Below are 13,259 nucleotides of genomic sequence, written 5' to 3' on the forward strand. Positions count from 1 at the left end.
GAGGCCCTTCCAGCTCTAGATCTCTGATCCTGAGTGCTTCACCTCCAGAATGTCTATGATCTCTTTCTTCCATAGATTTAAATGCTAAAGGGACTTCATCTTCCTTTCCTTTCACAGAGACACAAAATCTCAGAGTTGGAAGGAGTCTCAGCGTTTGTTAAATCCCCTTCTCCAACATCAAAATTAAGTGGTTGTTGCTGTTCTTTTTGTCAGGGTATGACCACTTGTAGAGTAGAGAGTACTTTGTCCCAAACTTTAGAGTCCAAGCGCTGCTGTTTCCAGAGCTACTTCTACTCTACCGTCACCCCAGGCTCTGTCACAGCAGTGTTCCTCCTCCCCCAAGAACCGCCAACCAGGATCACAGTGCAGATCCAAGCAGGGCACAGAAAGAGAACCTTCCCTTGTGCCCACAAAGCACTCCTTGCACTCCCGCTCTGATCCACTGCTAGATTCTTCCCACTGTGCGAGTCAGGGACTTGGGAAGCAGCTGATTCTAGAGCTCTGGAAGCAGCCTCAGAACCTTCCTGCTGCTGCTACGCCAACCGCTGCACCACCTCCACCTCCCCCAGGGCTGGTGGCTGGACCAGTCTCAACTCTATCCCACAGTTTCCCACTAACCTCCTATTTGGTGTTTGTGGGTTGAGAAGTCTGGTAACTGCCACAGCTCAATGATTCATGGCCCTAGGGCCTGTTCTGCTGGCTGACTCCCAGTCTGGTCTGTCCTGGCTCGGCCCACGCTGGGCTGCACTGGACTCCCAGCACCGTACAATAGCCCCTTCCTGGCAACCACCCAAGCTCTCCTGGGCTGGAGTCCTGTTTTCCTCTGCTGTTTCATGGATTCCGCAACTCTAGAATTTGTTCAGAGCCATTTTTACAGGTGTTTGGAGGGATTTGGGGGAGAGCTTAAGCAAGTCCCTGCTTTCCAGCCGCCATCTTGTCTCCTCCACTCAGTTGTTGCTGTTCTTGTGCATCATTCATTTTTGAAGAAGATCAATTGCATCATGATGGTGATGACTTGTGAGTGAATTGGGTTTAAGCGAGGCAGAGCTAGCCTCGTAAAGCCATTAGCCTCACTCTCTCCTTCAGAGTCTTCAGAGTCCAGTGGCAAGGCATATGTCAAGATGGCTGGTAATGACCCAGCAGTTGTTGCTAGAAATAGGGGGAGCCCACAACCTCCCCAGGAATCCCCTTCCACTTTCTAGCAGTTCTGATCATTTCAAATCCTTTAGAAAGGCTGCAAAGTAGAGTTGATAGAGTTCAATCAAGAAGTTCTGAGTTCAAGCATGGCTTTGTAACCCTAGGCAAGTGACTTTGCCTCTCAGTGTCCCTGGGAACTCTCCAAGACTATCATGTTGCAGATCTGCATCTGTGGAGAGAGTTCCCACACCAGGAAACTGGAAGTTCCCCCAATGACAAGATGACAGGTTCGTACCTCTTACTTAGTGCCCTGTCTCTTCCCACTCCAAAAGTTATTTCATATCCAGTGAACTGATGATGATCATGGTTTTCTAGGGGCTGCTACTCTGCTCATTCCATCTCTTCTTTTTCACAAAGACCTCCTTTCTTCCTTTTTTTCTGGGCCCCAATTTCCTTCTCTACAAAATGAGGGGGTTGGATGGTCTCTGAGGTCCTTTTAAGCTTTAAATCTGGGATCTCTTTTTCCCACAGCCCACCTTTCTTCTCCTTTTTCTGTTATAGTTGAAAGCCCTTCTCCCATTTTAATTCTTTCAGGCCCACAATCTCCCTTCCTCTTAAATTTCTTAATGCATGTCTGGGGTCCTTAATATTCATTACCCTCCAACACACTCTCACTACTCTGCAGTTTTTCCTTTCTAGCCCCAGGGCGCAGAAGTCAGATTTGGAGCCTCCTGTGTTGATTGTTGGGTTTTGTGACCTTTAGAACTGAGATAAAGAGCATTGTCTCTCAAGCTCTCCCTGAGGGAAGTTGAATGTCCAGAAGTCAAAAACCATCACCATTGCCATCACTGAGCAGGTAGTATTCAACATGGCTCAGTGGAAAGAGCGGTAGGTTGTGTCCAGAGTCAGTGGTGCAGGGTTCAAATGCCATCTCTGATGAATATTACCTTATGATCTTGGAAAAATAGCTCAACCTCCTTGGGCCTCAGTATCCCCATCTGAAAATTGAAGAGGTTAGTCTTCCCAGGTGATAGTGCTTTTCCTTCCAAGGTTATCTCACATCTGTTCTGTAATAGTACACTTTTTTATATGTAAGCTGCCTCACCCATTAGAATGCAAGCACTTCTTTGAAGTCAGGGATTGTTTTTGCATTTTCTTCATAACCCCAGTGTTCAGAACAGTGGTTGGCATATAGTAAGTGTTTAATGAACATTTGTTTTGAGTTATAGATGGCCTCTGATGTCCCTTCCAACTCTAGATCCATGATACCATGACCCTAGGATCTTGGTCCACAAATCCCTCTCCCTCATCCTAGGCTATAATTACTCCAGCTTCTACCACAGTGTGAGATCTCCAAGTGGGGCTTAGAGTAGACGAGGGAGGCAGATGAAAATAAGTGACAGATGGACCAGAGGCAGTTAAGTGGCACATTAGATACTGGGCTGGACCTAGCATCAGGAAGAACTGAATTTAAATGCAGCCTCAGATTTACTAGCTGCGTGACCCTGGGCTTAACAACACTTAACATCTACTTGTCTCAGTTTCCTTAACTGTAAAATGAGGCTAAAAATACCATCTACCTCCTAGAGATGTTGTGAGGATAAAATGAGATGATATTTGTAAAGCACTTTTAGGTGCTGTATAAGGGAAATTATTTTTTTTATTATATTGGCAACCAATTATTAAATTAGGATTAAAGTTTTTTCTTTTTATTTCCTCATTCAGAGACCAGCTCCTGTAGATTGGTCAGCCAGGACAAGGCTGATAGGTGAAATTGTTCTAATCCTTCAGGAACATGCTCCTAGATCTTGGGCCAGCCTTCCCCCTCTTCCCCAACTGGGAGACCTTACTTGTGTTTAGAATGTAAAGAGAAACTAGGTGAATTCCAGCTCTAAAGCATCAAGTCTCTGCCCTTGCGCCCTCCATTGGAGTTTAGGGTGACCCAATTCAAGAAAGAAAAAACCAACCAAACTGGTCTGGGTAGAGATGGATTCCTCTTTCCAGATTGCTGGAGGTAGTTGAGTCTAGTGATCAAGCCACGTTCTCAGCAGGAGGAGCTGAAGACTCTTAGTCCTCCTCCCATTAAATGATCTACCAATCAAGATTTTCACTGGTCAGGGAAATTCACTTTCAGAAGGTATTTAAGGTGTCTCAAGGTTTCCCTTGGAATCTTTAGTTACTAAGAGAAACCACTGACCATTAGTTTATTGATTGCCAGATAGCCTAATTAATAAATTGATTATTACCCAGAAACTTCGTCTCTCTGGATTTTAATCTGTGTCACCCTTTAAGTCTAAGCATCCCCTTTAAGCAATCCTGATAATGACATAAACTCAAGGCTCTTCATCATCCCACTTGCTTTCCTCTGACAATGTCCAGATTGTCAATATCCTTCCTAAAATGTGATGCTGAGAATATTTATGGAGTCATAGTATCTCAGACTTAGAAAGAATCTTAAACATCATCTAATCTAATTGTTTTATGCTCAAATGGACCAATGAACCTGTGACTTCATTGTTTGAAAGTTTTCTGCAGTGATGCAGATTGGAACTCATCCATGCTGGACCATTCTGTGAGACTCCTATTCATATCTTTGCATAAGTTCATCACAAAAGGTCCATTCATATGCTAAAGGATTACTTCACTTTCTGCTGGCACTTTGAGGTCGCCAGTAGAGAACTCTGGTCATCCACCTCTCAATCTCTTCTTCTCATACACAGGATGATATCTTGTTTTACAGGCAAAGAAATGTGTCTCCTAAAGGAGAAATGACTCATTCAAGGACACAGAGATAGTGTGCAGTCTCCTTTCAGTCTATTTCTTTCCATCCTATATCATACTGCCTCTCAGTCCCTTGCAGGAAGATTAATTCATTTCTGTACACTGAAGCACATCATACTGAAGAACCCATGGTCAGGGATGGTGGTAGCGGAACTATTTTTCAAGAGAAAAACTTCATACCTTCCCCACATACATTTCTGCATCCAATAATTAGTCTAATACTAATCAGCCTATGTATTATTATCTTTGCCATGTTAATTTTGTGAGACAATGGTGCGTAACTCAAAAACAGGGCAAAGCTAGATGATAAATTGGCAAAGGGTTCATGGGATGACTGCATTATTCATGAAAACACACCAGAACGACTGGAGGATAACATTAGATTTTAAATCATAGGCGCAATTACAAGACTATTATTCCAAATGGTGTAATTGCCACACTTACAGTGCATATTATGCAGCTACCACACACTGGCAGATTTCCTCACTTTCATTTAACACCATAAGAAAAACTATGTATATGCCTTGAAAGGGAATTCTGCACAAGGCAAAGAAAAATGTATACATGTTCACAATTCTTCCCAGCAAGTCCCCAGAGCATCAATCAGGAACTCAGGTTGAGTCCCGTGGTTCAAAAGCTTCTTGAAGTACTTCCAGGACTCTCTCTTCCCTCTTCACAATGGCACAGGTCCCTGTTATGTGATCCTATGGATGGTCTGGGTTGCAGGGCAATCAGAGACCCTGCATTTCCTTGCATCTAGCTCTAATCCTTCAGCTGCCTAGGTCCTCTTTCAGGACCTTGTCTTCACCTAATAAATGTTAAATTAGAGGCCTTGAGCTGGGATTGATTTTTGTGAACACCTACTCTAGTCCCCTTGTTTGATGGAGGGGACTTTGCTATTGTGCTCCCTTTATTGTTAATAGTTTCCTTTTGAGTGGAGGTGTTCTCAGGAAGCCATGTGATCTGTGAATTAGATCAAGAGGCCAAGGGGACACATTGGGCTTCTCGTGGTATCTACAGATGCCAGGCTGTGGATGTTCCTGGCAAGCATTTCCGTTCTAGCTGATCAAGAATCCCTACTCATTCACTTATTGATTCAACACACACACACACTGTCTAATGCATTCTGTTAATCCTTAAGTTGGAAGAGTTTTTCAAGACCATCTAGTCTACCCTCTTATGTGATTCAATAATTTCTTCTACTATATTCCTGAGAAAAGCTCTGCCTAAACAGCTTCCTCTAGGAACCTTTTCCATAACTGAGCTTGTCCACAAGAACCCACCATTGACTCAGCCCATGATCCTCGATCTGACATTGGGATGAATAAAGTCCATAAGCATTTATTAAGCACCGACTAGGTGCCAGGCTCTGTGCTAAGCACAGAAAGGCAAAAATTGTCTCTGCCCTCAAGGAGCTCATAATCTAATGGGGAAGATGACGAGGCTATGATTGTTCTTACTCGTAGCCATCTCAATGATTAGAGATCATAGGATCAGATTTAAATCAAAAGAGGAGCTTAGAGGACATTTTGCCCAGCTCTCATTTGACAGAGGAAAGTGAGATGACTAAAGGTGAAGTGATTTGCCCCTGATCACACAGATAGTCCGTGACAGAGATGAAGTTTAAACCCAGGTGCTCTAACTTCAAAGTCAGCACTCTTTCTGAGGTATTGCATGCACTGCCAAGAATCATAGCTGCCAAACACCCTTAATTCTCCTTAATAATCTATGGACATACAATGTATTAATTTATCACACTCCCTCAAAGGAAGCCAAGCACCAGTATTGTGGTGGTGCAAAAGAAAGGAAAGGGTAAGAAGGGAAGAAAAAAGGCATCTGGGTAGCTGGCTTGGTCCTCAGCAGCAAAATGTCCTTCAAGGGCACTAGGGTGGGCCCGATAGGGTGGCATGCAGACTTCCGTGGAAGATAGTTGATGGCCTTTTACTCTTCTACTTGAAAGAATAGATTTCGGCTCCAATGGTAAGGAATGAAATGAAATGAGACAAAAAACCACCTTAGGAAAGACTGCGCTGCAAGGTGTCATTCTTGTGCCTGGGAGGCTGAGTTCAAGATTCTCATGGATGCCCTACCTCATTCTTCCTCATCTCCTAAGCCATCCTTTTGTCTCCCATATAAACAGGCAGCTGAACCAAACCCCAAAGAATTGAAGTTGGAAGTCATCTGAGATTCATGCTTCTGGCAAGAGGGAACAAGAGGTTAGTTATCTTAGAAGTGATTCAGAACAGAAGAGGGGGAGAGATGAAGGAATATGTCTGTTCTGTTTGCCTGCTCACCACCTCACACCTGAAGGGCTGAGGAAGGTACACTGTGGAGCAGATCCTCAGCTGCAGGCTGCGGAAGAAATCAAAGAAATGATGGGTGACTCCAAAATGAGACTCAGTAAAATTAACCATCTTAAAACTACACTGTGTGTATGGGTAGAGAGGAGAGAAGGAAGAAGAAAGGAGGAGAAAAAGGAAGGGGGGAAAAGGCAAAAGGAGGGGGAGGAAAGAGAAAAAGGGAAGAGGAATGGAAAAAGAAAAGGTAGGGGGAGGAGAGATTAAAAAAAGGAGGGGGAAAATTGGATGGAAAGGAAAAGGGGAAGGGGAGAAGGAAGGCAAAGGGCAAGGGGGAATAGGAAGAGAAAGGGGAGGGGAGGCAAAGGAAGGGGGGAATGAAAAGGGGAAAGCAGAGGGGGGAATGGGAAAGAAAAGGGGGAGGAGAAAGAAAAGAAAGCAAAGGGGGAGGGGGAATAGGAAGAGAAAGGAGAGAAAAGACAAAGGAGAAGAGGGAAATGGAAAGGGAAAGGGGAGGTGAAAGAGGGGAAGACAAAAGAAGGAAACAAAGGGAAAGGTGAGGGGAAGGAAGGGAAGACAAAAAAGGTAACTAAACAGGAAAGGAAAGAGAAAAGAGAAGAAGACAAAGAGGGGATGGAAAGTGAAAGGAGAAGGCAAAGGGAGTGGGAAAATTGGAAGGGGAAGGGGAAAGCAAAGAGGAAAGGGGAAATGGAAATGGAAAGGGGAGAGAAAGGGAAAGGTGGAAAGGGATAGAAAGCGGAAGGGGTGGTGAAAAAGGCAAAGACAAAGGGGGAACAAAAGGAGAAGGGGAGGGGAAAGAAGAGAAGACAAAGGGGGGAACAGAAAATGAAAGGGGAAGGCAAAATGTGGCTAAAGGGGAGTGTGTGTGTGTGTGTGTGTGTGTGTGTGTGTGTGTGTGCGCTGACTCAGCTGAATGTGATTTCACTCTTTGGCACTTCCCTTTTCAAATAAAAAGAGTGTGTCTTTGGAAGGTTTTTGATCTATTTCTACTTCATATTTTGGAGGGCCTGCCCCTTGCCTTGTTAGCTGTTTCCTGCTTGAGATAGTAGAGTCTCCCTACCAAGCGTGGCTGCTCTGAAATGCCTTGGGATGAGCGAGGCAGCAGGGGATGGGAGGCAGTGCATTTTCCTGAGCTCCCTGCTTTCCAGGATGTTCAGTGACACGTAGCTGGTCACTCAACATGGAGAAAAGGAGAGATGGATTTGAAGAGCAGTGATAGCAGAGAAACTTGGATCAATCGTGGCTGCTGGAGTCAGCTGCTGGAGCAGCAGATGGAGCTCTGGGCCTTGGAGTCAGGAAGATCCAAGTTCAAGTCCAAAGCTCAGACACTTTATACTGCATAGCCCTGGGCAAGTCACCTAACCTCTGTTTGCCTCAGTTTCCTCAAATGTAAAAGGGGGATAATAATAGTAGCTGTGAGGATCAAATAATGCAATATTTGTAAAAAGTTCCTGGCACATAGAAATGCTTATTCCTTTGCTACAAACACAATTTGTCCCTTGTAAGCCAGATAATAAGTCAATTCAAGTGGTACTATGAGCTGTGCAGCATTCTGATGCTAACAGCGGCTGCTGCTGTGCCTGGGATAGTCACAATTAGATTTTGGGAAATATAAATAGACTCAGGATATCTTCCATAAACAGACCCCTAGACTCCCATTGGACCTAGAAAGAAGTTGATCTTTAAGAATATCACTTGGGACTCAGCCAGATGTTCTTGGGGGCTTTCCTCCTTCAAACCTGGGGTTTCAGCCCTGGAAGATTTGGTGATGGGGTACAGTGGAATGAGTGCTGGACTTTGAGACAGGAGAGCTGGGTTTGAATTCTGCCCCTGATGTTTACTAGTTCCATAAGCAAGTTCCTTCATTTCTTCCTAGTTTCCTCATCTGTGAAATGGGCATAATGCATATACCTTCTAGGGCTATTGTGAGAAAAGCATGCCCTATCACATTGTAGAAGATTGCAAATGCAAGTGATTTTTGCTGAGTGCCTCGAAGGCTGCACAGGAGTGTGCTAATTTGGGCACTCTTAATTTGATTCTACCCTATTCTCTCGCTGTCTCTTTACTTTTTAAAATAAGTTTTTCTTCATATCTTTTGTTTTTTACATCATCATAATTTCTCCCAATATTCTTCCCTCTTCTTCTCCCGGAGGGCCATACGGAATAACAAACAGTATTTTTAAAGACAAAAAAAAGAGAAGAAGAAAAAATCAGCATAAACTGATCAATATGTCAGAAATGTCTGAAAATATGTGCAACACCTGTGGACTTCCCACCTTCATGAAGGGGTAGGTTGGGAGTATATTATATCTCTTCTTTCAAGTCGTGCTTGTTCTTTATAATTTTGCAACATTTACTTTGACTTTTGTGTGTAAGTGGTTGTTCTTTCTATTTCCATGGTTGTAGTCATTTTGTATATTGTTTTCCTGGCGCTGTATCAGTTTGCATAGATCCCTCCATGCTTCTCTGTATTCATCACATACATTGTTTCTTAGAGCACAGCAATATTAGATTACATTCATGTACCACAGTGTGTTTAGCCATTCCCCAATTGAGGGGCATCTACTACCCTATTCTCTTTTAGAATATCCCTAGGAAAAATTCCACTTGCTTTAGGTGCTAAAAGTGTTGGTTAAATCTCTGCTTAGAAGAAAGCAGATCTGTAACTAACAGTCTTGGTACCTAGGGCAAGTAGGATGAAATAGGAAACTAGAGTAAAGATCATTTACCTGTGCAATTCAACTATCAGGGAGACCCTAGGACTTTGGCCACATTGCTGAAGGAGGGTGGGGGAAATGGGGAATCACATATTTTCCTAGTTTACTTAGTTATTCTTATTAGCTTGTTCATATGGTACTGGAAGAGTGAAAATACCATTAAAATGTAAATAAAACAATTTTTAAAATTCCACCATCTTTAAAAATATTTATAATTTTTTCTGTCCTGGGGTAAAGCCTCAACCATTTCACTTTAGTTATGCTCCTGGGAGGAAGCAAAATAGGTCATCCTAATTCTTATGCCACACCAGGAAAGGTAAGGAGTACTCACAAAGCTAACCTAGTGACTCATCATGAATAATGAAATCATAATCTACAATACAGAATAGTCATAGGCACTGTTGGAGGGAGTTTTCTCACCATCAATCTCCCCACACCAGAGAAATAACAGGTCGTGACCAAAAAAAATTCTTAAATACAGATGTTAGGCATGTAAACTGAAGACAGATTTCTAGGAATTCAGTGTTTGCTGCTCCATTTTAAATGCCTATTTTATAGTTGGTTTGCTAAGGAAAGCATCAAAAGGGCTTTGGGAAAGTATTAAAAATCATAAGCAGAAAGTAGGTCCTAGAGGAGGGGGAAAGACTGGTTTTAATAAATATATAGCAGACCTTTTTCTCTGAATCCTAGGATGATCAAAGAAAGAACATTTTTCTGTTCTAAATTCCCAGTTTTATGTGTGTTAATTGGGGAACCAAAAATGTTGACAGGCTCTGTGTTAAGAAAACTGGGCTATAATTTTTCTGTAACCTAGGATCAACTCCTTTATGTGTAGGAGAGATTTATTCACCCTCCCTCCCCATATACTGAATAAAATAACACCAAGGAATATATAAAAGCTTGTAAAATTTCCCCCACCCTTGCCAAAGTAATTAGGCTTCAAGTAAATGTTAGTAGCTTGTTATTAAGAGAGTCACTAGATTCAATTGCAATTTGCTATGTTAACATCAAGTGTTAAATGCCTGGAATATTCAGTTCTGACAATCACTGTACCAATTAATATAATTCAAACTCAATTGCATGATCGGTATTTTTTTATAGAAATAGAAATGAAAAAGAACCATTTAATTTGCTGAATGTAGTATATTAATATTGCCCGTCACATTATCCAAATTTAAAATTGGTTCCGCGCAACCAGGAAATTCAATTTTCTTGTTGTTAAAAATGTTCATAGTAATTCAGCAACATGCCTTCAGGTTAGGGTTTCTATAATTACTTTGTATTTTGAATTCTTAATTAATTATATTCTCTGAGACATGAAAAAGTCATTTTGTGCTTATAGCTGGAGAGCCCATCCTAAATCCTTTTCTATTCTCATTAACTCACCCGACTGCATTTCTTTTTAGTCCCTGAAGCTGCAGGGGCTTTGGTCTCTCTAACCATATTATTCTCAGTTGATTTTTACTAGTCCCTATGTGCGCCCCAGTTTTACTTTCCCGGAATGATGAAGTCCTTCTGCTTGTCACCAAGTCCCTTTGTGACCCAGTTAAGTGAAGCCCTTTCTGAATCATAGGCATTATTATTTCCTCAAAGTATTAGCCCAAGTAGCAGTTCCTAAAATTGACTTCAGCTTTCTTTTCATTAGAAAATGGCTTCCCTCAAAATCCCCCATAGCTGGATATTACTCTAAAAGAGCTCAGAATATGAATCTTACAGACACACCATAGAGGCGCCCCAGGTTTAACTACTAACACAGTTTGGTTATAATGATTTTGGAGACATTCATTCTTTCAGCACCAGTGGGTGCCAGGCACTTGACATCATCTACCTCGCTCCATCCTCCCCCAACCCAAACCAAACAGGACCCCTGCGGCCTTGAGTAATTAATATACCTTCCCCATGGCAGGTCTCGGACAATCTTTAAGAACTTAAGACGATCAAATGCTCCTGTATTTTTATTGATTAGATACAATTTCTGAATAAGACGGTTAATTATGTTTAGATTGCTTCCTTTTTAACTCTGAAGAAGCTACTTTAAAAATACAAGTATTGCCTTCTATTGTTTTCCTATTGCCTATATTTCTCAGTCTATCCCTCTTCCTTGCCTACCCTGAGATAATTTTAAAATCAGAACTCATACAGTGCCCCTGTGTACACATAGTATTTAGCTGTCAACCTTTCTAAAGCACTTACTATGTGTTTTACAGGGTATTGGAGCTTGAAGGGATCTGACAAACCAGTCCCTCCAACTCTCATTTTACATGGGAGGAAATAGCTCCAGAAAGATGATGATGTGAGTTTCCCAAGGTTACACAGGCTGGCAGCATCACAGATGCGATATCTATGTTTATAGCTTATTCCCCAATAGATTATACATCTACATGGGGAGGGCCCAGGCTTTAGTTACTCTTTGTATATGTTTCAATGCCCAGCAGAGTTCTATGCAAATAATAAGGCACCTAATATTTGCTGACCTATGGCAGACCAGAATGAACCTACTTGCCCCCATAATTCAGACTCCCAGGATTCTATTCACTTACTTCTTGATGGAGTCCTATGACCAACCACAATCTCATGTGTAGTCTTGTGTCCACAGTACCAGATCCTGAACCTTAGACTTTTTGGATTTTAGTGGACAACATGGATTCTATTGTCAGGAAGTTTTTTGCTCATTTCCTTTTCTGAGTTTGGTAGCTAAGTGGCATATTGGATAGTACTGGATTTAGAGTCAAGAAGACTTGAGTTCAAATCCTGTTTCAGACTTACTAACTGGGTGATCCTGGATAAGTCATTTAATCTGTCTTAGCCTTCATCTCCTCATTTGTAGAGAAAAAAAAGCACCTACTTCTCAGAGAAGTTTTGAGGATAAAAAGAGATTATCTTTGTAAAGTGTTTTGCAGACCTTAAAGCATTATATGAATGCTAAATAATATTAAATAACAATAATAAAATAAAATAAAATAATAACAGGAAAGAACACCACAACAATAATAATTATAATTAATTATGAAGAGTACTGGCCAGGCCTTTAGTTGCCTATACCCTACTTTTGCATATTATTGGCAAAAGCCTGGGGAAGGTGTCAGAGGCTGTCACCTCGTTGTCTACCTACAGAAACGGTGGATTACAGGGCTTGAGGCCAAGAGGTGACGGCAGAAGTCACACAAGCTCTCTACCTACGAGTAACCAAACGTTCTTGAGCTAAGCATGTTTGGGGAATGAATGTGTGACTGGTAAGGCATGGTTCTGGGCAAGGCTTTTGATCTCTGTGGGTCTTGATATTTTCATTTGGGAAAAGAGCAGATGCAATTAAAACAGCAACAATAACCACCACCACCTCCACCTCAGGAACAGTAACAAAAATTTTGGAGGAACAAACCTGATCACAGTGCTAGGACTGTATTGTAGGTATTCAATAAATACATGTGGATTGACTAATGGTACTTATCACCAGTAGGTTGAACAGGGAAGCAATCCATTTTTTGGACTTATTTTGTATTTTACGTTCTAAAAAATTCTGAATTCAACCATATCAATTAAAATGAGCACTTCCATCTACAGTAGGACAGAAAGAGAAGATTGTACCTGAAACCGTGACTCTCTCGTGTACAGTTTGCTTTCCTTTCAAAGTAATAATAAATTCAACTTGTTACTTTCATAGCTGTCCTGCTTGTCTGTCATTCTATCTGTGGTTTTCCTTCTGTTTTCATCAGTGCACGTCAAAAACGTTTCAATGACTATCCCCCCTTTTCAAGCAGCCATATCTCTAGTTCCCTTCTTTATCTGTACCCCTCTTCTCTGTTGAGAAAAAAGAAAAACTAAACCTTTGTAACAGATATGAATAGTCATGTAAAACAATTTTTCCCACTGGCTTTTTTTTTGGAATGGAAATCTCATTCTGCATCTTGGGTAGCAGAAAGCATCCACGTTTGGTCCACATTTGTGAGGGATTGAAACAAGATGAGGTTTCCATACAAGAAATGTGGACATGGCTGGACAGGAACTAGCTGTTGCAGCCCATTCATCTAACAAAAAAAAAAAACAACTAACAGAAAACAATGCTCCTGGATAAGGAAACTCTACCAATCAACAATGGCATTTGCTTTACAATTTATGGTCTTAGTGCCAGCCTAGGTAACTCCCTAAGAAGTTAAGTGACTTGACTAAAGACATATAGTTGGTGTTTGTCAGAGGTAGGATCTCAACTGAGCCTAGCCTGGCCTCTAGTCAGGCCAATATTCCTATTAGCAATAATAATGATAATGAGTAAGTCAACAAGCATTTATTAAGCTCTTACTATACCCTG

Source organism: Trichosurus vulpecula, chromosome 2, assembly GCF_011100635.1.
Source record: "Trichosurus vulpecula isolate mTriVul1 chromosome 2, mTriVul1.pri, whole genome shotgun sequence".
Lineage (NCBI taxonomy): Eukaryota > Metazoa > Chordata > Mammalia > Diprotodontia > Phalangeridae > Trichosurus > Trichosurus vulpecula.